The sequence below is a fragment of the Macaca nemestrina genome, chromosome 3, assembly GCF_043159975.1.
Source record: "Macaca nemestrina isolate mMacNem1 chromosome 3, mMacNem.hap1, whole genome shotgun sequence".
NCBI lineage: Eukaryota > Metazoa > Chordata > Mammalia > Primates > Cercopithecidae > Macaca > Macaca nemestrina.
The window spans coordinates 22,278,201-22,305,401 of record NC_092127.1 but is presented as its reverse complement, the minus strand read 5'-3'; the positions used below and the strand labels follow the sequence as shown (position 1 = coordinate 22,305,401).

The following is a 27,201-nucleotide window of genomic DNA, read 5'->3' as shown; positions in this document are numbered from 1 at the left end:
TAACTCTGCTCTGTGCTGTTATAAGTAAACTAGGAGCCTTTAGCTATCAACTAACTATTCCCATTACCCTGAGGTCATAATGCCTTGAAGAAGACTTCATACAGAGATGAGTAGCCACTCCAGTCACCTACACCTGCACAGCTGAGCTTCCAGCCAACAGCCATGCAAGTAAGCTATTTTTTATGACAATACAGTCCAGCCTTCACATGACTGGAGCTCCAGTCAACAAATGACTGAAACTCCAGGAGAGATCCTAAGCTAGAACTGTTTGCATGAGCCATCTCCAAATTCCTGACCCACAAAATCTTGAAGCATATTAAGATGGTGGTTGTTTTAAACTGTTAAATTGGGGTAATAATGGGGAGATTCACCAATAATCTTCCAATAACATCTTTATCACAAAATATTAGTTGCACATCAACAGTTATATTTCAGTTTTAAAGACTTTATTACTAACTTCTGCATATTTAACTGCCAGGAGTCAAACATTGGTGACTTCTAAATCAACAGTTCAGGCTTCTATTCTCTGTGTTAGTCCCACATAGCTAACAGGTTTCAAATGAGGCCTCAAAGTAAGCATGTTTAAAAATTGAATGCTCCCCTATATCAGTCCTGCTACAGAGACTCTTTATACAGTATTTTCTATTTTTGTGAAAGACACTGTTAGCTAATCAATTGTCAAAACATAGTCTGGGCATCATATCCAATGCCTTTCTCTTTTCCTTCACAATTAATCTGTCACTAAATCAAGCTATTCTTTGCCTTCACAATTCTCAACTGAATCTCATTTTCTCAACTGTTATTACAATGGCTTTCACTGTGGACTTTAACATTTTCTACATGGACTAACTAAACGACTTTCTAAGTATTTTCCTTCTCCTTTTTCCAACTCAGCCACTGTAATTATGTTCCTAATTTGTCAGCCTACTTGTTTCCCGATAATCCCTTCAATGATTTTCATCATCTATTGCTAATAAAGACGTAACAATTTGAAATTCTGTTCTGATCTAATCTAGTTTACTCAAATTTGCCAACTTTCACAGAAATTCAGAGAACAAAATGGCTACATAGCTGTTATAAACCCTGAAGAGTACATTGTTCTTTCACTCATCTATGTGTCCCAGCAGGTATTATGATGTTTGAAATATCTGTGGTCAATTGAAACACTGACAGTGATGATGGCAGCCTACAATAGAGAATTAGAGAATGACACTAAAATTTCAAGCCTAACTATTCCCTCTCTAGAAAGCAATTCCCTTGGCAAATCAGCTGTTTGGATTTCTATCAGAATCTGATAGAGGATGAATGTATGATTGTTAGATGCCATGCCATTTAACCATATAACCTGAGCTGTCTATCACAAATCAGGTAGCTGGTGTTGACTGTAGCCCCAGAATCAAAAATACATGGGGGCACTCCATCGTGAGGCATGAGAGTATTCATGAATCTGCGTACAATCTAGCTAGAATACATTACTCAAGGCTCAAGTAAGTTTCAGGGTAAAAATTTACTGATATTTCCTGTGATTCAGTTACAGGTATAGTACAGTGCTTGTCTCAATATATCCATGTGTCTCTGCAGGAAGCTTTGGCTGTCAGTTAAATGAGTAGAAAACAAATAACTAGGCCTATTCTACAGAAAGTTCTGCATGATACGCATGCATGAATTGAAAATGGTCTACTCCTATATTTCCATCCCATTTGAGATATCCATAAACAACATCGGAGAAGGTGAATCTTCCATGTGGAAAAATTTTGAAACACCTCATTTTCCCCTTTTCCTGAAAATAGAGATGTAAAGAACCAACGGTTATCCTGATAACCGAGGACTTAGAAAGACAAATACAAAGACTGATAAAGTGGGGAAAATGGAGTGAGTTCTCTTTTCTGAATAGGCTAAATTAATATCTGTGCCGCAGAGGGATGCTTACCGAGGGGCCCTTACCTCAGAGGAGGCTCTTTATAATCCAAATAACTTTTCTATGTACTTCAGACACCTACTTTCTAGGCTTCTCGCAGCATGTTTGGTCTTGGGAATGGAATGGATAGAGTGGTAGGAATGACAAACATACAAGGGCTCAATATTAAGGAATTTCCTCCATGGAGTCTATCTTGGTCACTACCAAATACCTTATAGCTCCCCAGTGTGGCCATACTTCAGTTGAACTAGCCTAATACCAGATGTGAATTAAACTAGATTCCTTCTAGCAAGCAAAAGGTAGTAATTTATCTTCAATTAAATTAATACATTCTGAGTTTGTATTTACTTCTCTGTCAATCATGCCTTTTCCAGACCTATGCACTTGACTTTCTGAATGACCTATGCTTTATTATAGGAGTCTATGCAGAAATGCTTCTGAATGAGGAAATCACATCACAGTGAAATATAAGATAATGAGATAATAGCTATGATGTTCTTCAGCATTACCAATGAACCCTAACATCCAGAAGCATCTGGCCTTATAGAATGGAAGAATGACTTATTGAAATACAGGTTGGCATCCTCTAGGAGATAATAGTTTGTGAATTTGGGGTATTGTCCTAGCACTTTCTCTGGAAATGTAGAACCCACAGGTCTAGGAATCAAATAGCCAGCCAATGGAATATGACCCTCCTAAGTTTAATCTTAGTAAGAGGGATGCAAAGTCTAAAATTCCATTTTGTATGATCATAATTTGGATTCCATTGTACAAAACTCCTTGTATGAAAAATGAGCTCTATATCTTCCATTTGTTGACTTATTCTCTTTTCTAAATTTTAAATCCATGCTCAAACAATAGTTTTTAAAACTCAACATGCTTTAATTAAAAAAATAAAATAAAATGATTAATAAGGATGCCGTGCTGATAAAGGGTGGACTTTACTGTGTCTCATTGGCTGATTCTTACTACTATCTCTATTCTTTTAAATTATCCCTTGTACTACAGGTATGTGAAGTCTGAAAACCATAGTGCCAAGGCTTCCTTAACATCAATTTTCAGGTAGATTCTGTGCTTTGGAGGCGATTGTGCAAAATTTGGGAGACAGAAAAGAAAAGCAATGCCACTGTGCTGCTGTCAGCAGGTCTGTGGGCACTGAGAGATAGCAAATATAAACCTTTATCTGTGGCTTGCAGGCATTCTCCTGGAAAGAGTGTACTTGGAATCTGCAGTTGGCTAATTTTATTGGTAATGGTTACCTTGTCATCACTACAATTTAGGAATTCCTGAAAACCTTCATAAACTTTTTATTCCACCTTATCAGTGATTTTTAAAATTCTGTTTAATTCCCAGTATATCTTTTCACTCAAAATAACTAGAGTAGCTTCTATTTTCATAACTTAACTAATAAAATGCTAAATAAATCTATTAAGTAGATGGATACTGAACTGAGTGAACAGGACACCTACCTGTACAAGAATTCCCTGACAGAATAACTGGGTTATCATTTCACAGATATCAAGATTCTGCTAGACAATAGCAAACTTCCAGCCAAGCTAACTTTCCTTTGTCATAAGGTCAGTAACTTCATGACCAAGCATACAGGTGTTTATCATTCTGGTGCATGAGATGCTGAAATGCTCTCAGGCTGGGCTGCAGGATGAGCAGGCATCCCTTAGTTTAGACTCAAGTGTTTTAAAGTAAAATTAGTAATAACATTTTTCCAACATTCAGGAGCAAATACGTAGACTTTTTTCTATGTAAGATATCCTCATATAATTAATCTAAATTCTGTAGTATTTTCTAGAAAAGAAACACTGGTAGAATTTAGAAAATACTAACGATATAAACATAAAACTTTACAAATGACAATAATCCTTAGTTATAGTTTTTGTTTGCAATGGCATGAATGGACAAAATTGAGGGAAAACAATTTCAATTGTTTCTAGGTCTTTAAAATTTAAAACAATTAAATCAGATAACATCTTTCAAACAATATTAGCTTAAGAGTAGATGAATTGTGGACACCCAAACAGTGGTACATCCACACAATGGAGTATTATTCATCAATTAATGAAAATTTAATAAATTTTACCAAAACCATTGTGAGAACAATGAAGGCCTGAGATTTTACCCTATTTAAAAGTTAACACATTCATCTGCCATAGTTTACAGATGCTGGTTGAAGACACAAGACTCCTGAGTCCAAGATGAAAGGTAAATATTACACATAATAATAGCAGTAACCAGAGTATCAGCATATTTGTATCTGTTTTCTGAGCCCTAGTCCCGGTGTTACGAAGGCCAGATATAACCTGCATGCACAGAGTATTGGCCACATATAACCTGCATGCAGAGTATTGGCCACATATAACTTGCATGCACAGAGTATTGGCCACGTGTAACCTGCATGCACAGAGTATTGTGTTACAGAATAGTAACCTTGAGTTTAGAAAACAAAAATTTAAAAATTGACAGTATGTCTAACTTTGGCTCTTAATGATGAGATTAAATTTGGTATCTTGGATGTTGAGCCTGTCTGTCCTTTGCTCTAGAGGGAGACACACTACCTTCCAAAGCTATTCACTACACAAAAATTGAAAAGATATTCTGGAACAAAGTACGTCGGTCCCTTGCACATAAGATACATAAAAATATGAAAGATCCATAAATCATTGTCTCTAATCAATCTCAAAATAACAATATTGATAATAATGAAAATACTAATAGAATACTAAAAGTAATAGTTTTTGAAATCCTAACATAGGCCGGTTTTACCTCCCTTTGTTTATGAAAATGTAACGCATTATTGTAAAATGGATTATATTCTGCCCAGAAGAAAAAAATTCCATTAATGTGTTGCATTTGCACAATTAGATTTTGTCACTAGAGATACAGAATAAATGTAATAATAAATTCCTACTGTGGTGTGGAGGAAAAACTTCAGACTAGAATCTTGTGTAGGCAGCCTCTCAATTACACTTAAATGATTCCCACTTCTTGATCTTAAACTTTGATTGTATCATTTACTACAAATAGACGGTGGTGGTGTGAAATAGTGAGAAGTCACTTCTGATATTAAATTACAAAAAGACAGAGGAATCTGTTTTGAGGTGCTCTCTTTTCCTTCCCAGCCATTTGTTCTAAGGGAAGCCAGCTGCTGTGTCGTGAGCCAACATGTTGTTAGGTCCATATGGCAGAGAGGTTTCTGGATAACTACAAGTGAGAAATTGAGGTTCTCAGTTTAACAGCTTACAAGTAACCAAATCCTTCCAGCAGCAAGGTGAGTGTGCTTAGAAACAGATATTCTCCCAGAAAAGCCTTCAGATGAGAACACAGCTCAATCAATACTTTCATTGCCAGCTTTGTAAGAAACCTTGAAACAGAGCCAGCTGGCTAAGTGATACTTGCATTCCTGATCCACAGAAGCTATGAGATAATCGTTTTGGAAATCTGTTTGTTTGTAAGATGCTAGGTTTGTTTGGGTAAGGTACTAGGTTTGTTTGTAAGATGCTAGATTAGGTTGGGAATTTGTTTGTTTGTGAGATGCTAGGTTTGTAAGATGCTAAATTTGTTTGTTTGTAAGATGCTAGGGTATAGGGTAATTTGTTATGCAGTAATGGGTAACTGTGATAGTTAATATTGCGTGTCAACTTGATTGGATTGAAGGATGCAAAGTTTTTTTCCTGGGTGTGCCTGTGAGGGTGTTGCCAAAGAAGATTAACATTTAAGTCAGTGGAATTTGAGAGGCAGACACACACTCAATCTGGGTGGGCAACATCTAATCAGCTGCCAGTGCAGCTAGAATAAAGCAGGCAGAAGTTGGAAGGACTTGACTTGCTGAGTATTCAGGCCTCCATCTTTCTCCCTTGCTGGATCCTTCCTGCCCTCGAACATCAGACTCCAAGTTCTTCAGCTTTTGGACTCTTGGACTTACACCAGTGGTTTCCCAGGGGGTCTCAGACATTGGGCCACAGACTGAAGGCTGCACTATTGGCTTCCCTACTTTTGAGGTCCTGGGACTCGGACTGGCTTCCTTGCTCCTTAGCTTGCAGATGGCCTACTGTGGGACTTCACTTTGTGATCGTGTGAGTCAATATTCCTTAATAAACCCTCCTTCATATTTACTTCAATCCTATTAGTTATGTCCCTCTAGAGAAACTTGACTAATACAGTAACTAATAATAACATTAGTACTGAAAGATTGGGTTCTGCCGTAGTAAATACCTAAATGTGGTAGTGGCTTTGGAACTGAGCAGTGAGTGGGTGGTGACTGGAAGGATTTTGTGAAGTGTATTAGAAAAAGCCTACGTTGCCTTCAACAGACTGCAGAATTTTGCACATTGAAGACAGTGTTGAGGCCACATAAGGAGGTAAAATATGTATTACTGGAAACTGCAGGAAGGCAAATCTGCGTTATGTAGTGCCAAAAAGATTAGCAATGTGACTGCCTGCACTACAGTGTGAGGTAGAAAATGTGCCTAATTACTTGAATGATCTAACTAAGGAGAATTTCTAAGGAAAGTGTTGAATGTGACATGTGATTTCTTTGTGCTGCTTAGTGTAAAATGTGAAAATAGGAAGATAAGTTGAAGGAAGAACTGGAAAATGGAAAGGAGTCAAGTCTTGAGGATTTTGAAAATTCTTAACCTTTCCAAATGACAAATCAGGCCAAAATTAAGAATTGGCTTCTGAGCAAATATTGAATCTGGGGCATTGCCAGAAATACATGGTCTTAAGATGAAGCTGGGGATGTGACTGCAAATGTGTTTGTTAAGATGACAGAAAGACCAAAGGTGGTGCCAAATCAAAGGTTCTCTGAGGAGATTAAGGGTGTGCTCCGCAGATCCTCTCAATTTAAACAATTGGTCATCTAGGAAGCTTAAGGTTGTTATCCCTCAGCACTCTCAACAGGAGCTCAACAGGTGGAGAAGGGCTTATCATAGACGCTTGTGGCTGTGGCTTTTGAAATCTAAGTGGATAATTCTTCCAAAAAAAATCACAGAAGAGCCACCATTATTTTGAGATTACAGCCATAGAAACGATGACATCTTTGACTAAAAGGAACAGAGACAGTATAAATTGTAAAGAGGTCATTGGACCCACAAAATCCTATTGAAATTCTCCTGAAATTTTGAAGCAGGGCTGACAAAACCACTCATCTGCAAACCCATGCTACTTTTCATGGGCGGCTTAGGGTAGGGGAAGCATGACCCGAAGAACAGAAGCCAGATCCCGAAGTGCAGAATCTAGGACCGTGGAGAACTATTCACATGCTTGAAACCTAATCAATACGTTTTCAGCATTCGCCAGGCTGGAATTCAGAATTACTATAAATCGATGATTCATTTGTGCCTCTCTGCTTGCTCCCTCTACTTTTGAACAGAGAAGAACAAATATTCTACACCTACCCGAACTTTATATTGATATGTTGGAGACAAATTACTTGTCTCCTTAGTTTCATAAGTGTGAAGATAAAGAAGAGCTGCATTCTAGAAAACGTATGTAAGAAACTGTGCCCTGGCAGCCTCATCCACACTAGGAATGATTTAGGTCGAGATCCTAGACTTTGAGCTAATATTGTGGTGGGATAAGACTGTTGGGGACCTTCAAATAAGGTGAGGATATTTTGCCTGTAGAAGGGATACAAGTTTTTGGAATCATAGAATACAAAGTGGTACACAGAATAATTAATATAGGCCTTAAAGACCCAAAGTTAACATTTAGGTTTCGACTTTTACTAAGATATTTATTTGTGTGTCTGTGTGTGTATATATGTATATATGTGTGTGTATACATGTATATGTATGTATATATGTGTATACATATATACATACATGTATGTGTACACATATATACATACATATATATACATGTGTACATATGTATACATATATACACATATATACACACATATATACTTATATACATATATACACACACATATACATATATATTTTTACCATATCCAAGAGTAATCATACTTAGCACTATATATATTATATGTGATGCTTAATAATTATTTGCTGGCAGTGACGCTGTAGTGATACTCCATGGAAGTCAATTTTAATTTGTGACTCTATGTTTCTCCTTTCACTTCATCATATATCCTCAGTTTATTTCTATTAGATGCCTTGGATTCAATTTTATAAAACTCATTAGTAATTGATGTATTCTCTTTTCTCTCTTTAATATTGCCAGGATGAATTCAGAGTACTCAGTGGACAAATATCAGAGCAATTCGTACTCTTTTGAAAAACTCTAAATTATCCACTTAGATTTCAAAAACTCTTTTGAAATCCAGGCTGAAATGCAAATATTCATTTCATTATGAATACATTAACATGTTTTCTTTTAAAGAAAATGTACTCCTAGTAAGTTATGCTATAGTGAGGATTAAAATAACAAAAAAGACATCAAAGTGTAATGCTTTACAGTTTAATCAAATTTTCAAATACCTCACACTATTATGTGATTGGCAGATTTTCAAAGTAACTATATATTCTCACTAACGTTGTTAAACAACATGTTTTGCCATTCAGTGAGTATGTGTTTCTAAGTGACAGATCAAATCTGAGTCAGAGAAAAATTCAAAGATTTTGTGAGAAGAGTTTATTGAATGCTATTTAAAAAGTTATTGTTTTGTTGAGTTCTCAAGTTTTATTTCTTATATCAGACTTCTAAGAAAATAATTTATATATTAATGAGATATATCATTTATATATTACTTGATTTCCTTATCATATACATAGTGTGTGTATATATATATGCACATATATATACATATATATGCACATATATACATATATATGCACATATATATACATATATATGCACATATATACATATATATGCACATATATACATATATATGCGCATATATATATATATACATATATATGTATATTTGACCAAAACCAAAACAATTTCTATGACAATTACTTTTGAATACATGGTTCTTTTCTAACGTTACAAACTATCTTCTCCCAAATGTGAATATTTTATTTTTTTCCTTGTTCTAACATAATACTTCCCATAGATCCAGGCTCAATAAATAATTCTCTCTTGGAGAACTTAATTTTGTTCCCCTAAAAAATTAATCTCAAAAGATAAACCTAATTAAACAGAAAAAGAGGAAAATAATAATATTGTGTTAAATATTTGTAAGATGTGAGCATTTTCAGGGGTTCTCACACAGTTCTTGTAAACCGCCACAGGTCACCAACTTCCATACAATCATATTCTGCTGCTACTGTCCCAGTGTAGTGATATACTTATTTTTTTGTTTGCTATTTGCCTCTGTTTTTCAGTTTTACTTTTTCCATCTTATTGTGATTGTAGATTGGTCAGAATACATGAGTATGAAGATAGGACTGGAGCTCAAAATATTGGTTTGATGGATGAAGTCTTCCATAATACTTAGGTGGATGCTGGGCTTTTCAGAAACTAGATAATGTTCCATGAACTGCTACAGGGTTCACATATTTCTTTCATTACTTCTTGAGAAACTGCATCTTTGATAATATAACTTTGATGAAAGTTTGATAATCTCCAATCATGTCACACTTACGTCTTTCACTGCTCCTTGGGAATCTCATTTCAATATTATTTAATATTATTTTTATTAATATGATCTATCAGTTGTTCAGCAATTCTCCATTGATTCTTACTCTGTATCAGGAATGGATTTGGTGGCTAGGGAAAGAGCAGTGAATAGAAGATGGGCAAAGTGACAATTTCTTAGCAGTCTATTAAGCTTCCTTGAGTAATTCAGAAAAAAACTTAAATTTTGTAATTCAGAAAAAAACTTAAATTTTGGTAGTGATGAGAATTGTTATAGTTGAGACTAGATACATAAAAAATAAATATATATATGTTCAAAAACACATGCACATATATACATTTATGCATACATATACATGTTATGTTTAATCTCCAGATTTCAGTTTGTTTTATAGAAGTGAGTTAAAATTTTGATAATCTCCAGTCATCTCAAGGCTAAATATGAAGGCTGTGGTTGTATTTTTTATTTTGTTGCTCCATATTACTGGCTGAGTAGATGGGGATACTTTTTGTCATTTTATCTTTTTCTATGTGTAAGTGACAGAGACTTTCATTTTGATGTTATTCGGATGTTTTCAGATTAATTGATTTTTTAGGAAAGTAATTCATCCTTTGTTGTGGGTACACGGTTGGAAGATGACGGGAGTTTTGTTAGATTCAAATATCGACTAGATGAAGTAGGCAAAGTTCGTCATTTTTTGTAGCAATTTTTGTGCACATATGCAATCTTTGTGGCTCCTTACCAACGTCTGTCTCTCCTCTTTATTATAAAAGGAATAATGCTTTATCTGTGTCATCTAATTTCTTAGAACTCACCTTGAAATGTGTAATAAATGTTTTATGGATAACTTTATTAAGCTAAGATAAAAGCTTTCCAAAATTTTGTCTATTTAGGATCATATTGATTAAAAGTGATAGAATCTGAACCCAAACAAGTTTAAATAAAATGTGGAATTAATTTCCTCAGGAAATCTAAGCAAGTTCAAAAAAAAACAAAAACAAAACACACAGGAAACATAGGAACAATCAGAACCAGGTACATGAACTCCATGAAGATGTCTTTCTCTCCTTTTGGTTGCCTGTTAGTTTCTTTCTTTTTTTTTTTTCTTTTTTTTTTTGTGCCTGAGGCAGAAAACACTAGTACTCTTTTTTTTAAGCATTGAATGACATGTGGTCACTAATATTTCTTAAGTTTTCTAACTTAAAACTTGAGCTCCAAAGTGAGATTGAGTAACTTCCCCAAGTCTAAATGTAAAAATGCAAAATCTAAGAGTTATATTCAGACAGGTGTGGCATAGGCACGACACAACCTGGAACCAATAATTGCTTATGCTGAGTGGGCAGGTGGTATCGTAATAACAGAAAGAGGCCCTGGTAATCACATAATCATGGAAAATATTTGGCAATGAGATGAGGATATGTTTGTGTGCGTGGAGTGCAGTGGGCTTCCGGTGAAATTATTCTCAAAACAATTCAGTATGCATCACCACCAACTAATTCCTACTTTGTGCTTTAATCGTTAAATAATGGATCTTCAATTTATCTGAGATATATCCTGTATCTATTATAATTTTAACACTCGCTACTGTTAAAATTGTATATAGTACTTCAATCCATGAATTGCAAGCTACAATATTTCCAATAAATACTTGCATTGTCCAATAGAGGCAGAAAATATGTATAGCAAGCAAATAGATTGAAATTTTACTCCAGCTGCCTGGCTTATTCTGTGAGTTTAGGAAAATTACTTATGCTCTGCTATTTAATGGGGAAAATAAAGATAATACCTGTTTTGGTTATTGTGAAAATTAAATGAGGTAAGGCCAGTAAAGCAGGACTATTTTGAACTTTAAATGAGATTAGTTTAACTGTGTTATGCATTTTTACCTTTTAAGTATAGGCAAAAGGTAATTAATTTAATTGTTCTTCAACAAGCTACATCCTCTCTTCTAATATTGAGGTAGTTTTTTACATCATTTAGGAAAGTGTTAAACAGATATTACATGTAACTATAGTTGGGTACTTGGCTATTTGGTTTCAAGAAGGAAAATCTGTAATTTCCAGATACAAGTTTAAGATTTTTAGTGCTAAATTGCACATTATTCAAACCAAATTTTGAGCAAAAATATCACTCCAATGTATTGAATAATGTTAGCAGTAAAGTATTGCCATTCTTTAGCCTGAATCTGTAAATGAATTTAGAAATAATTGTTGAAATAATATTTTCTTTATTACTATAATTACCAGTGTGTTGACTTGAAGATGTATTTCCAAGAATCTACAGTTTCCTTATATTTAATTTTGCTCCCAACCACAAGCAGTTTTGCACCCTGTTGAAGATGACAGGAGACACCTCCATAGTCAGTGGTTTTCTGGCTTCACATAAGATTAATTTCATAGCCATTGCTTTTGAGTTTTCAATATAATTTCTGAAGAAAGTTAACTATATACCTAACAGCAGTCACACATTTCTGAAAGAAAACTCCTTTCACTCTAACAGCAGGTTATTCTTTTACTCTCCCATTTTGTTAATATTTCAAATAATCAATTACCAAGTATCTTTATTTTATTGAAAATAAACTTAGGTCTGCCCTCCAACTCCAAAGCAAAGTGACTTAAAAATAACAGAAAGCACTTCTAGCTTACAGATCAATGGTTCACTGCGATTGCTAGGCTCTACTTGTCTCTACTCTTGTGTGTTTTTTCTTTCGAGAACTCAGACTAAGGAAACAACTGTTCCTGGAGACATACTGTTCTCACTTCAGAAGGCAAGGAAACAACCAGCAAGCTAAATCACACAATTACATTTAAAACCTCTGCTTGAACATAGCGTAATTCAAATCCAATTATCTTTTATTGGTCCAAATACGTCACATGGCCAAGCCTAACAATGAATACAGAAATATCATTGGCCTAGAGAGAGATACTTCACTTTTTATTGCAAAGAGCATAGACGGATAATTCTTTTGTTGGGTAGTGAATATTTGGGTAATGGATATTTATTGGGTAGTGAATATTTGGGAGCAAAAATGCAATAACTTGTTTTCTCTCTTCTCTCTTTTTTTTACTAATACTCCCTTCAGATTTCTCTTTCCAAAGCAAATACTATTGAGTTGCTTTTATGCATAAAATTCGGTTTTGTCTCCGGGTGGCTTACAGGTAATCTAGACTTCTTAATGTTACTCATAGGATCCTTCAGAATCTGCTCTCTAACATGCCAACAGCCTCATACTTGCCACTCTATCTTTGTTTTTCAAGGGGGATAGTATCCTGAAAGTTGAATGAAGAAGAGATTTCAAAGGACCAATGAAATGAGCCAAACACGGCTAATAGATAAAGCGTGGTGAGACTTGATCATTTGCCTTTGATTTAAAAACATGGCAGTAATTTGGGATTCTGAAGAAGACAGTTTTGTTGGAATAACAAAGGCAAAAACTTGAGTGGAGTGGATTCAAAAATAATCAAAGACTAACACTGAAAACAGGGATCAGGGAATCAGAGGAACAGTGAGGTGACTTGAAGCATATGTGGGGTCCAGAGAAGTCTTTTGTTTGTTTCTTTGTTTCTTTTTAATATGAGAGAAAATGAAGTTCTGACTGTATGTTGATTTGAATAATCCAGTGAAGAGGAAAAAGTTACTGATGTGTAAAATATATAAGAGACTCGAAGCAATATTCCTGAGTAAGCAAGAAAAATGAGAGGTAGGGCACGACGGAGTCTGGCCTTAGATGGCCAGGAACACGTGTGTGTTGCTTGAGGCAGACCTAAAAAAACTAGATGTGATTGTAGGAATATTCTGTCAGTTTACATTCATATCGTTAGTGAATAAGCAAGAAAGTTTATAAGCTGAGAGTGAGTATCATGGAAGAAACATTGTGGTTCTGAAGACAGAGGGCAACATAGGAAATGATTATATAATAGAATATGAGACTGAATGGATAGAGATACGTGAAACAACCTATAGGCTGTCACAGGCTTATTCACAATGTACATCAATATTCAGAGCTATTGGCAGGCATATAGATTTGACTCTGTGTGAGATATATATATACACACACACATACACGCACATATATATATATATATATATATATATATATATATATATATATATTCTATGCATGTCTGTCTATCCATATATGAAGTGTGGGCAGTACTGGAAGTTAATCCATTATTAAGCATGATACAGTTAAACTGGCTCAAGGATATTATATTGTAAAATGACAGAAGCTTATAATTAGTAAAATTCAGAAGTGTAAACTTTCATTTGGTCCCTGGTGTCACCCTGACTACCCCAGCAGACACGGTTCACATCTCCTTTTCCTATGCTCTGCCTCTCCTCTCATTACACTATTGTTCACCAGGGAAAACCAGGGTTTCCTTGACAGGTAAGCAGAACTAGAACTTAAATGGAAGAAGTAAGGTAACCAGAGCACATCCTATGGCTGATGGGAAGCAGTGATGCTTCCAAAGATTTCTGGTATGTTAAAATGGCAAGTGATACACCTTGTGGACAGTGAGTAGAAATGTGTTAATAATAAAAAGCAAAAAAAATTTAGCCCCTGAAGCAAGATAAACCTTTTAAGCAAACTAAGACCACAATGATCTAGAAAAGAGAAGATGACATAACTTATGCTTATTGGAAAGTATAAGATCTCAATAATTTTTTATTAAAGACAATACTCTATATTAGTGAAACAAGTGTATGAGAATTCTGTACCAAAAAATGGTCAATAAACAAAAGACTATTGGAATTTTTTAAACTGCCCTAAGAGACTTCAAACCTAAAATTTGTTATTTTTGAAGATTCAGAACATGTGCTCTATTTCTTTTAAACATTTTTGTGTATATATATGTGTGTGATGCAGACAATGGGTATAATAAGTGAGGAATGGTATTTAAAATACACCTGCATTTTATGCTTAGCCTTATGTTCAAGCCTATACCCCCAATCATGAAATCTGTCATTTTAAATGCCTATGAAGGCAGATTCACTTTGCCCTAGAGGCAGAAATTATAGAATTTCCCTTGATCACCTACCCAAATAGATAATGGAGAAATACGTCAACATATAAAAAAGATGAGTGGTATACTATTCTAATCATTCTACTTTTGGCAAAATTAACTTCCCACTTTTGTATTCAGTTTTTATGCCAACAAATATTACAAATAGAAGCAGCCAAGGCCGGGTGCGGTGGCTCAAGCCTGTAATCCCAGCACTTTGGGAGGCCGAGACGGGTGGATCACGAGGTCAGGAGATCGAGACCATCCTGGCTAACATGGTGAAACCCCATCTCTACTAAAAAATACAAAAAACTAGCCGGGCGAGGTGGCGGGCGCCTGTAGTCCCAGCTACTCAGGAGGCTGAGGCAGGAGAATGGCGTAAACCCGGGAGGTGGAGCTTGCAGTGAGCTGAGATCCGGCCACTGCATCCCAGCCTGGGCGACAGAGCAAGACTCCGTCTCAAAAAAAAAAAAAAAGAAGCAGCCAATGTCAGATTTACCTTGTTGCCTGAAATCCACTTGGTAGCTGATGTCGTAACTATCTCCTTGTGTACCAATAAACATATGAATTATAAATTTGGGCTACCGTATAGCTATGAATCATTTTGAGTGATAACCTTCCAGTTTGAGAAAAAGCATTAATCTGAACGAAGAAAATGGTTGAGTAACTAGCCTGGGGTGAACACATCTGTTTATTCTTCACCATATGTTTAACAGCCTCTAAACTTGCTTTCTTGGCTACATTCCAAGGCTGTTTGGGACTCACTGAGACTCAAACAGCAAGCTACAAAAGGTTTCCATAGGTCACTGACCCTGCACTTAAGCACCACTAACTATAATTTTGTTTTTTGGTCGTTAGTAATAAGTCATCACTTGTTAAGAAGATGTGGTTGAGATTATGTTTATTTTTATCAACTCGTAAATTCAAAGCTTTAATGTCTATAGGGAATGAGGATGGACTAAGGGATAGCTTCCCCCTATCCTTTAGTGGCTGAGCCATGAGAAAAGACTGTTTCTACTATTCTGCTGATTTTTTTTTTTTTTTTTTTCAAGACAAGGTTTCACTCTGCCACCCAGGCTGCAGTGCAGTGGCACGATCATGGCTCACTGAAACCTTGATCTCTTTGGGCTTAAATGATACTCCCACTTTAGATTCCTAAGTAGCTGATATCACAGGTGCACCCTACCATGCCCAGCTTTTTTTTTGTTTTTTTTTTTTTTTTTCAGAGACAGGGTTTCATTATGTTGCCCAGGCTGGTCTAAAACTCCTGTGCTCAAGCAACCCTCCCAGCTTAGCCTCCCAAAGTGCTGGGATTACAGCTGTGAGCCACTATGCCTGGCCTCTGCTGAAATTGTTAACAAGATTTATTATCAATATTTAATGAATGTCATTTTCCTTAACATTTGCCAATATGTCCATTCAACTGGTTACTAGATCTAAATCCTAACCACGGCATTTTGTTGTTGTTATTGTTTGTTTATTTCTTTAAACCAGAGTGTCACTTATTCGTCAATTTTTGAAAACATCTGAGCTGTATTTCTAATTGCTCATCACACATAACTTTAGGTTATGGCATTAGACATAATTTCCATGACAAGGACACACATTTTAAAACATTTACTTTATTATTCACATTTTAAATAGGTTGAACCTTTGAGCTATTGTCAGAGGTTCTTATGGGTTAATTTGTACATGAAATTGTAAAACCAAGGGAAAACATATTTTTTCTGTAACTATACACAAAATATGCTCACCTTCAGATTATTTATATATACTAGTATAAAAGCAAACTGAGAAGTGATTGACGATACTGCCAAATTCTCTCTGAGCCTACAAGATATAGATGGTACCTTTAAAATTGGCAAAAACCTAATTAATCTTGCATGAGGCGTAAACTTTTTCTCCTTAACCTGATAACAGTATGTAACAGTAGGAAACCCACAATTTTCATGATAAGGGAACCCAAGCGTGAAGGATGTGTATAAAAATATTCAAACAACAATAAAATTACTTTTTTCTCTACCATAAAAAAGAACGGAAATCATACCCTGTCATTCTCTGAGGTGTTTTCGAAGTACTCGGCAGCGGGCTTTCTAAGTACTGTAGTTGATCATAAAAATCACAGATCAAGTTAAGAAGTGTTGTGTGTGTTTGTCTTTTTAAGTTGTTTCCTTTATCAACTTGACACCTAAAGCCTATGCTGCTTAAATTGATGTTTACTTGAACTGCTGCTGAGCAATCCTTCTTCTACCCTCTAGGGAATGAGCAACATCTTTTAAGCCTCTTGAGAAGCTGATGTGTCTTCTCCAGTCTAAATCATGTCCCTTAGCTTTAGTCATGCTATTAGTGAAAGATCTTTTTTTTATGGTAAAATCATGACACTCATAGAGATATTAAATATAAAATAGACGTGTTAAGGATTCGTTTAGCTCATCAATTAATGAGGGGAACAGTGAGGTGTTACAACCGGTTCTGAGAAGAGTTCATGAAACCACACATATATTAGGCACTCTGGAATGCTGAACTGAATTTACAAATAGATGCAAAATTGGTCAGTATCCACAGGGAATAATCAATTGCGTTTCAATGGACAGAGTTTATTTGCATATTTATAGGCAAAATCATTTGCAATAGGATCTGTTTTTTAGTTTAATGGATTTGAAAAATAGTTGAGATAAAATGAAAGGCAAAGATAGCTTTTAATAGAAAATAGCTTACTCAGTAATCGTTTTAGCCCACTGCAAAGTTGTTCACAAATTTCTTGACTATGAAATAAGCAAGGGAAATAATGATGAACAACTTGAATGTCATGGTTTACAAAAAGTTTAGATGAAATTTATGCTTCCAACAAAAACATCTTAATCTAATTAAGTGTTGAAGATATTTTTACAGAACGTTACTTCTTATATTTATAATACAAGAATTAAAGGACTCATTTTACAGATTATGGGCATAACTTGTATTTGCTGCAACCTACATAAACACTTTTTGACAGAGGATGTTCTCAAAAACTTAATGCCATTGTTTGAATTTGGTCACAGCTGCAATTGAAAATTTCCTCATTAAATAATTTATAGACAATGACTTGGCAAGAACATGCATGAGAGCTTGATATCTTTGTTGTTTTCTGAAATCGTTCAATAAACTTCTAGAGTAACTAGAGAACCTGAGTCATATCATGTTAGAAATTCGCGTACTTAGGGGAAAATAGGTTAATTCAATTAATATTGTTTCCCTTCATTTATTGTGTGTGTACACACATGTGTGCACTTGCACAGACTTTGAGGTGAATTTCCTAACAATTCCTGCCTCTTTCCTTGCGTGCGTCCACGCGCGCGCGCGCACGTGCACACACACACACACACACACACACACACACACATACTCTCTCTCTCTCTCTCTCTCTCTCTCTTTCTCTCTCAATCTGTTAGTCTGAACATCATCGATTGGTCTGTTTTGATAATGGCTGATTGGGTACCCCACTTATTGAAAAAGTTAATCATATTTCTCTAGTCATATTTAACGTCTTTTCATCTCTTCTTGATCCACTTCTCACCCTTCTTACTCTGTTCTCTACCCTAAGATGCTGACCCGGTTTACAATGAAAGTATTGGTTTCTATTCCCCCTGTCTTCTATTTCAAATCCCAATAAGATAGACAGTGGAATATTGGAGGGAACGGGAAAAGGAGGTCAGGGATTTATTGCTCTAGCTCTTTCTCTGCTAAGTCAGTCAAGCTTCTTATGTCTTTGAACCAAAGGTTACTGCTCCTCTCAAGGTAATCTTCTCTACAAGTCTCTCTCTCTCTCCCCCCGCCCCCTGCTTTGTATTCTGGTACCTGCCTCTTCTTTTGACTACCTCTGGCTCTTGCAGAAGCAGCTTCTCTGCTATATAACCATCTATACCATTATAAATATTTGTTTTATTGAAAAATCATCTTGGAATAATCTAAATGTGGGTGGCCTGTGTTTTCTGTTGGACTCCTGACTGATATTATTTTTAAATATGCTTTTATCTTCTGAATTATGTGGCTAGCCAGAGGAGTGGAAGTTCCTAAGATTTTAATCTGAGTTCATAAGAAAATAGAAGCTCTTTCAAACCTTCAGGCTTGACCAGGGGATCAGTAACATCATCTGTAAAGAGCCAAAGAGTAAATGTTTTAGGTTTTGTAGACCACGCTAATACCAGTCATAGATAATAAGGAAACATGGACTTAGATGTGTTCCAATAAAACTTTAGTTATAAAACAAGGGAGTAGTGGTGGTGGTGGTTGTGATGGTGATTTTAGCCTTTGGCAAAAGTTTGTTGACCTTGGACTAGACCATAAAATGCAAACTAGTTTTACATGAGCTGCACCTTTGTGTATCTGTCTTACAAACACCATTATTAACAAAGCAATATTTTGTTTTAGTTTATGCTCTAGCATTTTTATTTTTTGAGATTTTTAAAAATAATTTTAGCTATTTAACATTGCTAGAATATGACATTAGTCAGACATTTCTAATATTTTGCATGACATTTTTTCAGTTTTGAGTCTCATAATGCAATTCCATTCTGAAGCAAAGTCATTGCTGAGAATGCTAATATAAAAAGTAAAATTTATAAGATTTTTAAAAAATTGTATTAAATTGGTGCTCTACTAAGGTAGTATTCTGTTCTGCAATGAAATACTTTCCTTCACAGACAATTATATAAGGACCTAGTCTAGTAACAAATAAGTTTGTTACCTATTCAGATTCATTGCTTCTTTTCAAGTTTCTGATGAATTTCTGTATTCCATGACTTCATTTATACATTATGTCTAGAATAAGACATTGTAGTTTGGATTCTCCCTCTTGCCAATTCTTTTCCCTTCACTTTTCAGAAATGGTGTTCCTTGCTGCCTGCAAAGAGTCTCAGAGACGTTTTCTCAGGTTACCTGACAGTCTTATTAATTCACTTTTTCAACATAAGTAAATATAAATGTTTATGACTTATACAGTAGAATAGTTTGTCGTATTTGTCTGTTACAACTAGAGTTAAGATAATGAGGTCTTACTTTACTTTCACTTACTTCTTTTTCAATGTTCTTCCTTTCTGTATGTAGGTCCGAATTTCTGACCATGTTATTTTTCTTCTCTGATTTATTCGTTATTTCCTTCTATAACTTATCTCACTTAATTCTTTTCCAATGTTCTTCCTTTCTTTAGGTAGGTTCGAGTTTCTGACCCATGTTATTTTCCTTCTCTAACATTTCTTGCAAGTCAATTCAACTGCCAACAAACTATTCTTGATTTTTGTTTGTTTAAGATAGTCTATTACTCCTCCGCTTTTGAAGGACAGTTTCACAGGGTACAGAATTGTAGGTGAGTCATTATTTTTTTTTCTGTCAACACTAAATATTTCACTCTACTCTCTTCTTGCTTGCATGGTTTCTGAGGATAAATTTGATATAATTCTTATCCTTGATATTCTATAGGTAGGGGGTCCCCCCAACCACCACCTCTAGCTTTTTCTTCAATATTTAATCTTTATCATTGATTTTTTGAAGTTTGAATATAGTATGCTTAGGTGTATTTTTTAAAATATTTATCCTGTTTAGAATTCTCTGAGATTCTTGGGTTTGTGGTTTGGTGTCTGACATTAACAGATGGAAATCTTCCATCAGTATAGCTTTAAATATTTATTATATTCCTGTCTTGTTTTTTTATTCCCATTACATGTATATTACACTTTTTCCAGTTGTCCCATAGTTCTCTAATCTTTGTTCTGGGATTTGTTATTTTCAGTCTTTTTACACTTGCTTTTCAAGTTTGGAAGTTTCTATTAAGATATCCTCAATCTCAGTTATTCTTGCCTCAGTTGGGCTCCATCTACTGAGCCATCAAAGGCATCCTCCATTCCTGTTGCAGTGTTTTTGATTTCTAGCATTTTATTTTATTTTATCCTTAGATTTTCCATCTCTCTGCTTACCTTGCCCATTGTTCTTGCATGCTGTCTACTTTATCTATTAGAGCCCTTGGCATATTTTAAAATTTTCTGGTCTGATAATTCCAACATCCCTACCTTGTCTGGTTCTGATGCTTGCTCTTTGTGTTCAAACTGTGTTATTTGCCTTTTAATATAACTTTTACTTTTTCTCCTGGTTATTGGGCGTGATGTACTTTAATGTGATGGTAAAGTGTGGAGTTGGGGGTGAATTCTATAATTCTACGATTTTCAGTCTTTCAGTGACCCTGTGCCTCTGTCTTGTGAACTTTAAAAATCTGTTCCCCAGAATGGATGGGGCTAGAGATGACTGGAGTTGGATACTTCTCTTCACACAGGTCATTTAGGCCCTGAAAACTCCCCAACAGTTTAAGCTGGGTTAAATTAACTTTGCTTCAGTTCAAGCTGCTGAGAACAGAATGCTTTGGCATATTTTAAGTGTTACTTTTCCCCTCTCCCACAAGAAGTATGAGAGGATTTTTTTCTCCAACATTCAGTGTGAGAATCTAGTTGAACTGTTAAAGGTAAAATTCATGAAAGCATAGGGTCCCCGCTATGACTGGGTTCTACAGGAATGTTTAACTCTCAAACTTGCCTACTCTAAGCCTCCAGGAATTTATCAATTGCAATTCAGGTTTTCCTACCCCAGAAGTTGTCCTCACGGAAGTTTCCACTATAGTTTTTGTTTTTGTTTATTTTTACTTTGTAAGTTGTGATTCTCTGTGTGCATCTGTCTAGCTTTCCAATTTTGCAGGCAGCTATTTGACCTGTGGCCTCATTTCTCTGACAGATCTAAGAAAGGTTACTGGTTTTTCAGTTTGTTCTGCTTTTTACTTGTTAGGATGGAGTGTGTACTTCTGAACTCCTTATATGCCAGGCTGGAAACACAATACCTCATCAGTGCTTTTTACCATTATGGCTTTTTCTGTATTGCTTGTTTAATACGATCAATTTTTAAAAAGAGACAATACTGTACCAATAGCTGTATTTCAGTGTCTTCATGGGTTTCCTAAAAAAAAATTTCTCAGATTTCCTTTATAACAAGTGTCTTTTGATACATTTTAACAACTTAGAGAGTTAGGTTTTGTACACATTAGGTTTTGAAAGGATAACTTCAAAGCGATGCTGCATTTTAGAAACTTAGAGCCAAGGACTAACAATACTTTTTACGCATTAATTCAACCTCTTTAAGGGAGTTATGCTTTTTTCCTGTGTTATTGACCTCTTCAAACTCTCTTTGCTCTCCTGGATTTTCAGTTGCAAGTCTGACTCAATTCATTCATAATAGTGTGTATTTTTCAATTAAACATGTCCAGACTTCAGATGATAAGAAACATTACTTTCTCATAAAGTTAAAATATTTTCAGTGATTATTATTATTATTATTATTTTGAGACAGAGTATCACTCTATCACCCAAGCTGGAGTGCAGTGGTGCAGTTTCAGCTCACTGCAACCTCCACCTCCCAGGTTCAAGTGATTTTCCTGCCTCAGCCTCCCGAGTAACTGGGACTACAGGCATGTGCCACCACACCCTGCTCATTTTTGTATTTTTAGTAGAGACGGGGTTTCACTGTGTAGGCCAGGCTGGTCTTGAACTCCTGACCTTGTGATCCACCCGCCTCAGTCTCCCAAAGTGCTGACATTACAGGCGTGAGCCACCACACCCAGCCTCAAGTCTTCTTATCTTGTGCTGATTTATACATACTTTTAACTGCAATTGACTCATGTGGGAAACCAACATACAGACCCACCTGGACCTTCCCATACTATTATGCACTTATATGAAAATGGAAGTGCTGTTGCCACAAAAAGTCACCAAGTACAAAGAAAGGCTCATTGTAATTTGTCTGCTAGGCAATTGAATCACCTACTTGGTCCCCTGTCTTATATACGACACCATTGTATGCTCTGTCACCCAGACCTAAACCTTTCTATCACACATATATTCATTAAAAAATATTTTTAGAGTTACAATTTATCAGGGTCTGGGATAAACTTATGAACAAATTGAAATGGTCTATTGAGGAAGGCAATGTTAATCAAGGGTGAAATTTGATTAATATTGAATAATAAGTGCTATTTTATGAGTTCTGTATGGGCAGTAACAGGAGCACTTCAGAAGAAGTTTTTCTGAAATTGGTGATATGTGCATTAATATATCAGAATGAATTGTTTATACCGAAGTCAAAGTGATGAGTGAGTGTCAGAAGGGGCAAAACCTTGGCAAGTTGGGAAGTGTCAGTGGTTCATTATACTTGGAGCCGAGTGTGTAAGTGTAGGAGTGAGGGTGGAAAGGTAAGAGTACCCACATGGCACACAACCTTGTAGAGAGTTACAGACGTCTATCTAATGGAAATGGGAAAGTGTTGAGGGTTTCAAGTAAAGTAATATGATACAATTTTCAATTTAGAATAGTCACTTAAATTTGAACATAGAGAATAGATTGAGACAGAAAAATATGAGAGGCAAGCAGAGTACCTATGAAGATTCTGCCTTAAATCACAGAAGAAAATAATGAACAAGGTGTGGTGCTTGAACCAGGTGAGTAGCAATAGGGAAGACAATACAAATTCTAAAGATTTACAGAAACCAGTCTTATAATTCTTGGCTTGGTCAGCCTAAACAATGGTGGCGTTCTTTGTTTATGTATTTATTTATGTTGTAGAAATATATTGTTCAGAACACAAAAAGAATAGATAAAATTTGTAGCTCTGGACAAAATAAAACAAGAACATTCTACCATATATTTATTTATATACACGCACATATAGTAATTATGTAAATATAATTACCATTCTACTGTATATATAATTACAAATAAATACCCTGCACAAAATACATAAAACAATATTGACATTGAAAGAGGAATAAAAAGATGAGAAAATGAGCATTCCTACAAGACCAAACTTTTTTGGCTAAATTTTCCTCATTCCGGAAGAATACTATTCAAAATGCTAAACCCTTCTGTCTTCCCACTGACTGTTATGACCATATAGACTATCAACAAATCCTTGCCAACCATTTCCACCCTGCAGTCATGAGTCAGTCCCCCTCCTTATTCCTACAGCACTGCAGAGCCCTTGGAGTGAATGAAGCCCTGTTGGCTTTCCCGGCCTCATGCTAAGAGAAAGACAACAAACACACAGCTCCCGATCTCTTCCAGTTAAAGACTTGGAGAAGGATTACAGAGAGGTGGGAGCTGAAGAAAAGAATTATTTGAATTATGTATGAAGTGTTGTTAAAATTTTTGAAGGGCCTTGTATAAAACCAATCAGACATGACAGAGCAAAAACACTAAACCGTTTTTTGAAATAACACCAACCTCTCAGATTCACCTCTGTGTAGCACACAAGTGAAGCAGACCAGAATTGCACGCAAATATTTTGAAAACTAAATTGATATTCAAACCATAGCCCATGAAAGTGAGCAAGAATGTGCATTCCGATCCTAACAGGTTGACTGCTTGCTAAAGTAAAAGATTGAAGTAGGAACCCAAATCTCACAACTTAATACCCACAATTTTCGGGACATAATTCAAAATTAGTTTTGCTAACAAGACCACAGAAATCTTAGTTTTGAATGAGGAAAGATAATCAACAAATACCAACACTGAGATAACATAATGTTGGAATTATCTGACAAATATTTTAAATCAGGTGTCATAAAAATGTTCCAACAAACAATTATGAATACTCCTAAAACAAATGGAAAAATATAAAGTCCAAACAAAGAAATAGACAAAATAATAAAGAACCAGATCGAAATTTTAGAATTTCATCAAGCAATGACTGAACTAAAAACTGAACAAGCGTGTTAGTGCAATGAATATGACAGAGAAAATAATTAGCAAATTTGAAGATAGAACAATAGAGAATATCCAATCTTCATAAAAGACATAAAAATGATTTTTAAAACATGAACAGAGCCTCAAACACCTGTGGGACAATAGATATGATCTAGAATTCTTGTCCTTTTTAGCCCAAGAAGAAGAGGGTATGATAAAAAAATAAAATAAAAACTAATGTGAAAAAATAAAACAATGGCATAAAACTTCCCCAATTAAAAGAAAAAGATGTAAACCTAAAGATTCAAGTAATTGAGCAATATCCAAACATGGCAAACACAGAGAAATTCATGTCAAGAAATAGCAGAGTCAAATTTTTGAATACTAAAGGCCAAGAAAAAGTTTTGAAAGGATCCAGAGAGAACAGACACATTACCTGTAGAGGGATAGCTAATCAAAATGTAACAGATATCTCATTAAAACTTCCCAGAAAAAAAGAGAGAAAATTCATTTTGGAAACAAAATTTCTCAGTTGAGAATTTATCCCTCAGGATAGAATGTGAAAAAGACATATTCTCAATGGGAAAATAAAACAACAAAAAAAAGATTATCCATGACTTGCAGATTTGCTCTAAAATAATAGATAAAGACATTTCTTCAAACAGAAGGGAAATAATAAGGGGAGGACACATGGAACATCAGGAACAAAGAACAAAAGAAAGGGGTGATATTAGATAAAGAAAATGAGCAATTCTCCCTATGTTTTTAAAATAATATTTGATGGTGGAAAGCAAATATTATAACCTTTGTTTAACATTTCAATGTATGTAGGAGTAATATTTAAGACCACTATATCACAAACAGAAAAAATCAAAGGACCTAACTGTTGGTAAATAGTCTGCATGCCACTTTAAGTAATAAAATGTTGATTCTAGTAGACTATGATACATTACTTATGTACATTGTAATCCCTAGAGAGACTACTAAAAAAACACAGAGATATACTGAAAAACACTATGCAGAAATCAAAGTGAAATACTATAAAAAGGTGAAGTAACCTACAGGAAAGCAGGAAAGGAGAAATAGAAGATTAAAAAAACAGAGGGAAACAACAAAGAACAAATAATAAAATGAAAATATCAGATATAAATAATTGCATTAAACTAACTAGTCTAAACCAACCAGTTAAAATACAAAAAACTGAGACAATACAAAAATTAAGTCCCAATTTTATGCAGCCTACCAAAAATATTTTCTAATATGATGATAGGTATGTTACAAAATAATATCAAACTATAGATCATATAAATACTAATTAAAAGAAATCTGAAATGGCAACATTATTTTCAAAGTAGACTTCAGAGCAAAGAATATTATCAGTGACAATGTCGGACATTACATGTTGATATAAGTCTCAATTTATCAAGATGACAAAACAAAAATAAATATATATACACCAAGCAATAGGGTTTCAAAATAACTGAAGCAAACCCTGATAGATCTCTAATAACACCTAACAGATTCACAGGTGTAGTGTGTGACTTCCACACCCAAACTAAGTAATTTATGGAAACACTAGATAGACAAAAGCAAATCAGTATCAAAATAAGAGAACCAAACAACAACATCGAGAACATTCGACCCAACGACAGAAGAATGCACACTGTTTTCAAGAAGAAATGAGAGTGTGGAAAGCAAGTGATTAGTATTGGCATAGGAAAATAATCGTTTAATTTGTGACATACCAAACATTTTGCTTAAGAATATTCTTATGAATTTAATACAACAATAGTGTTCTTTGCACATCTTCACTTAATAGAGAAGTTCTTTTGGCTTGGGATATTATTTAAATTATCAGCATAAAATAATCAAAGCAACCTAAAGGCATTACAGATTTTGATATATTTATATTACAGAAAAAGTAAAATTTCATTCTAAATACATCTAATAATAAGACTGGTGGAGTTTTCTTTTTTCATAGTATTTCACTTATTTATGAATGAAAGTCAACTTTTGCAGGAATGACACAGGATATAGCACCAGCCTTATTGTTATTTTTCTTATTATATTAATAAAGACTGACAATTTTTAAAATACAAGACAGAGAGAAATTTCTTATACCAATGTAACTAAACAAATTTGAACTCCTTGTTGAATTCACAAGGTCATTTATACTCCAAATTTAATTTTGAAGGCCCATCAGATGATTTTTCTTGAGACTTTCATTTTGTTGAAAGCAAAGATTGGAAACTACTTGCTTGCAAAAGTTGGTTACTTGTAAATGAGAAAGATTTACACACACTCTCAATATCAATATTTGTAAATGCCCTTCTGTATGGTACCACAGAGGTGTAACAACTTTCGACAATGTGTCACAGGAAGATTCCGGATATGCTTTCCATTTTTAAGTGTGAAATAAAGGCAATTACAAAAAGGGAGATGGGAAAAGATAATTTCTTCAAGATCTTCCCCATAGGTGATTTCCTGTGCAGATTTTTAAAGAAATAATGCATATGAAAGGTAAAAATCTAGAAATTGGTTTCCTTAAAACAGTGATTTATTAAAGTCCTAAACTTTTTAATTTTTTCTGAACATTTTGTGTAATTGTATGCCTTTATGCTTTATTCTAGAAATTTCCTTAAATTTAAATACAATCTAATGTAAAGCATTTTATATTTATGTACAAATAAGCAATTTTCATGCCCTTTTTTATACTTACTTGCATTGTATTTGTATTTTGTATTGTATTACGCATTGTTGTGGCTTTCTTTCAGTATCTTGCACAGTATGGTATCAAATATATGCTTATAGAATAAATGAACTTAGAAATAGGAAGGTAGTAACCTAGCAAAAAAAATATCCTTTTATCTTAGTAGGTATATTTCTACAGAAGAAGGTGAACGCTAAGAGCAAAGTCTCTGGAGACATGTGCATTTGGATTTGATCTTCATCTTCCTACACTAG

The 27,201-nt window shown here is 34.8% G+C and overlaps 1 long non-coding RNA gene across 2 annotated transcripts; it reads left to right on the top strand.

Moving 5' to 3' along the window:
- Positions 1 to 126: 126 nt before the first annotated feature.
- LOC139362149 (uncharacterized) lies at positions 127 to 27,201 on the top strand. 2 transcript variants are annotated; one of them, XR_011620486.1, is made up of 5 exons: positions 127 to 168; positions 2,336 to 2,493; positions 4,087 to 4,135; positions 5,053 to 5,201; positions 27,114 to 27,201. It is a non-coding gene; the product is annotated as an uncharacterized lncRNA (long non-coding RNA). The 2 variants fall into 2 exon arrangements; XR_011620487.1 differs by having other exon boundaries at positions 27,111 to 27,201.